Raw genomic sequence first — 4,406 nt, 5'->3', positions numbered from 1 at the left:
CCTAGTCAACCCATTCCTAACCCAAAGGGCCAATATGAGGTTAGCCAACCATCCACCTCAGGTGTGCACAACGAATAAGTTCAATCAGTCATCACCCTTAGGTATGGAAAACTAGTCAACAATAAGGTTGAAGTGCCAAGTCATGAAAAATCTATCTCAGAGGGTGAAGAAATCTATGTCCCGCAAAATAATCATGATAGTTCATTTGGAACTATAACCTTTGACTCTACCAACTCAAGTCAGTCTCTACCTAAGTCTAGAAATTCATCTGAGCAGACTTTTATTCCCAAAGCACCATTTCCCCATAGACTAACTCAGGCTAAAGTAGGAACAAACTTTAGTGAGATGATGGAATTGTTTAAGCAAGTTGAAATTAACATTCTATTACTTGATGCCATTAAGCAAGTTCCTGCTTATGCCAAATTTTTGAAGAATCTTTGCACTTGGAAAAGAAAATCAAAAGTGCAAAAAAAGGCATTCCTAGCTGAGCAAGTAAGCTTAATCATCCAAAACAACATTCCACCTAACTTTAAAGATCCAGGTTGTCCTACTATTTCGTGTGTCATTGGCAATCATGTCATTGATAAAGCCCTTTTGGATTTAGGTGCAAGTGTTAATCTTTTGGCGTATTCAGTTTACAAGCAATTAGGTCTTGGAGAGTTGAAGCCAACTCAAATTAGACTGTCTTTGGCAGATCGTTTTGTCAAATATCCTCAAGGCATCATAGAGGATGCTCTGATTAAGGTAGACAAGTTCATTTTTCCTGTGGATTTTATAATCCTTGATACTGAACCTATCCAAAACCCGAACAATTATATCCCTGTGATCTTAGGAAGGCCATTCCTAGCCACTACTAATGCAGTCATTCACTGTCAAAATGGGATTATGAAGCTGTCGTTTGGCAATATGACTATTGAATTAAGTGTTTTTGATGTTACCTATCAACCTCCTAAAATTGATGATGTATTTGAGGTTGACATGATTGAAGGCCTATTAGAGAGCATAAATGAGTAGGCAAATGTTGAGGATCCTTTAGAAAAGTGTCTTTTACAATTTGACGATGATTTTGATTGGGAAACGTTTTTTGAGGAGGTCAATGCATTGTTAGAATCTGCACCTCTTATGAATTTTAATAAATGGCAGCCCAAGATTCAACTTCTTTCACTATCTTCACCCCCCAACTCCTCCGTCCATCATAGAACCTCCAAAGTTAGATCTTAAACCACTACCTGATACTCTTAAATATATGTTTTTAGGCTCTTCTGAAACCCTTCTTGTTATTATAGCATCTAATTTGGGTAAGAAATAGGAGGAAAAACTTGTGAGTGTCTTAAAAGAATACAAGGAAGCTATAGGATGGACCATAGCTGATATCAAGGGAATTAGTCCTGATGTGGTTATGCATCGAATCCATTTAGAGGAAAATGCAAAAAAATCTTGTGAACTGCAACGGAGGTTAAATCCTATGATGAAGGATATTGTTAGAGCTGAAGTGTTAAAATTATTAGATGCGGGTATTATCTACCCAATTTCGGATAGTGCATGGGTTAGCCCAATTCATGTTGTGCCTAAGAAGTCTGGCAGTACAGCAGTAGTGCAGATAAGAATGATGAGTTAGTACCCACTCGTGTTCAAACAGGGTGGTGTGTTTGCATTGACTACCGAAAACTTAATCTTTTAACTAGGAAGGATCATTTTCCCCTTCCTTTCATTGATCAGATGCTTGAAAGGTTAGCCGGACATGCTTATTATTATTTTTTAGATGGTTATTCTAGCTATAACCAAATCCCTATAGCACTTGAGGGTCAAGAGAAGACCACATTTACTTGCCCCTTCGGAACATTTGCCTATCGTCGCATTACTTTTGGGTTATGCAATGCTCCTGGTACCTTTCAAAGGTGCATGATTAACATATTCTCAGATATGGTAGAACGGTGGAAGTTTTTATGGATGACTTTTCTATCTTTGAATCATCATTTGATGAATGCTTGCACCACTTGTCGTTAGTCTTAGAAAGGTGCAAAGAGAAAAGCCTAGTGCTTAATTGGGAAAAATGTCACTTTATGGTGAAGAAAGGAATTGTTCTAGGACATATTATTTCTAAAGATGGGATCGAAGTCGATAAGGCTAAAGTTGACTTAATTTCTAACCTTCCATCACTTTGGACTGTGAAGGAAATTTGATCATTTTTGGGTCATGCAGGTTTTTACCGACGATTTATTCAGGATTTCAGTAAGATATCACGACCTTTATGTAATTTACTGGCTAAGGATTCTCAATTTGTCTTTAATGAAGAATGTCTCAAGGCTTTTCAACGGTTAAAAACTGAATTAACTCCTATCATTCAACCACCAAATTGGGATGAGCCTTTTGAGATTATGTGCGATGCATCTGACTATGCAATTGGAGTTGTTTTAGGACAACGGGTTAATAGGTTACCACATGTGATCTATTATGCTAGTAAAACCCTGAATGATGCACAACTAAATTATTCCACTACTGAGAAAGAGTTACTAGCAGTTGTGTTTGCTCTAGACAAATTTAGATCCTACCTCTTAGGGTCTAAAGTTATCATCTATTCCAATCATGCAGCACTTAAGTACCTTCTCTGTAAAAAGGATGCTAAAGCTCATTTAATTCATTGGATTTTATTGCTACAAGAATTTGATCTTGAAATTAGGGACAAGAAAGGTTCTGAAACTATTGTCGCAGATCACTTATCTAGGCTTATCCTAGAATCATCTTATGAATCCAAACCAATATCTGAATCTTTTCCTGATAAGCAGCTAATGAGTGCTTCTCAGCTACCATGGTATGCTGATATTGTCAACTATCTTGCTACTGGTCAAATGCCTCCACATTGGACCAAGCAAGATAAGTCCACATTTTTAGCTGAGGTTAAGTTCTTTTTCTGGGATGACCCATACTTGTTTAAGTATTGCCCAAATCAAATCATTAGGAGATGTTTGTTTGATGATGATTTTTATAAAATTATTTCTTTTTCTCATGATCAAGCTTGTGGGAGTCATTTTAGCTTTAAAAAGACTGCTACAAAAATTTTGCAATGTGGGTTTTATTGGCCCTCCATCTTTCCTAATGTTCATGAGTATTGCAAAGTTTGTGAGAGATGTCAAAGACTAGGAAGTATTTCAAAGAGGAACATGATGCCGCTCAATCCGATTTTAATTGCTGAAATTTTTGATGTCTGGGGTAAAGATTTCATGGGACCATTTCCAAATTCTTTTGGTTATGAGTACATTCTTGTTGCTGTAGATTATGTTTCAAAATGGGTTGAAGCTATAGCTTGTAGAACAAATGATCACAAAGTTGTAATCAAGTTTTTGAAAGACAATGTTTTTGCTCGTTTTGGTACGCCGCATGCCATTATAAGCGATAGGGGAAAACATTTTTGCAATTAAGTTTTTAAAAGACTTATGCTTAAATATTCTGTCATGCATAAGGTTGCCACTCCCTATCACCCCCAAACTAGCGGCCAGGTCGAGATATCCAATAAAGAGATTAAAAGAATTTTGGAGAAGACGGTTAACCCCACTAGGAAAGATTGGTCCTTAAGGCTTAGTGATGCATTGTGGGCATATCGGACTGCATTTAAAATTTCTATTGGGATGTTCCCATATCGAATTGTGTTTGGTAAGGCTTGTCACCTTCTTGTAGAGTTAGAACATCGAGCTTATTGGACGATTAAGCAACTCAATTTTGTAATAACCCAGATTTAAAAATAATAAAAAATAATAATAATATATAAATTCAATTAAATTAAAAACAAAAAGGGAGAGACAAAAAAAAGAGAAAAATTGTGTTGCATGGCACAAGCTCGTTTCATGCAAGTTGCGGGCGGGCTGAGGACGCCACGCGCCACCAGCTGTCGACCCGGCCAACCTGGCCGGGCCAACTAGTGCGGTGGGCCCCGCCGTCGCCGCAACCGTCGCCGTTCCTCCTCCACCCCACCACCTCTCTCTTTCTTTTTCTTCTCTCCACTCTCTCTCCTTCGGTCTCTCTCTCTCCCTCCCACTACCAACCCGCCGCCGTTGTCGCCATGCGGTAGGTGAGCCTCCTCCTTCCTCTTCCTTCTTCTCTCTCTCTCTCTATCTCTCTCTCTCTCTCTCTTTCTCTATTTCTTGCCTCGGGCTCGGGCTCGCTGGAGCCGAGTTGTCGGCGAGAGGCTGGCCACTAGAGGGCCACCAGCGACCAGTGCCCTCCCCGTCGGCCAGTGCCCTCCCTCACCTTCTCTCTTTCTTCTCTTCCTCTTCTCTTCTTCTTCTTCTTCTTCTTCTTCTTCTTCTTCTTCTTCTTCTTCTTCTTCTTCTTCTTCTTCTTCTTCTTTCTTCTTTCTTCTTATTTCTTATTTCTTCTTCCTTTCTTCTTTCTTTCTCCCTCAGCTCTCC

General features: G+C 39.0%; 1 pseudogene; it reads left to right on the top strand.

Annotated features, from left to right (window-relative positions):
* Positions 1-345: 345 nt before the first annotated feature.
* Positions 346-3,737, top strand: LOC140776980 (uncharacterized; annotated as a pseudogene).
* The last annotated feature ends 669 nt before the right edge of the window (positions 3,738-4,406 follow it).

This window comes from Typha angustifolia, chromosome 15, assembly GCF_048772165.1.
Source record: "Typha angustifolia cultivar Huaian chromosome 15, ASM4877216v1, whole genome shotgun sequence".
Lineage (NCBI taxonomy): Eukaryota > Viridiplantae > Streptophyta > Magnoliopsida > Poales > Typhaceae > Typha > Typha angustifolia.
This window is presented reverse-complemented; position numbering and strand designations above follow the sequence as displayed.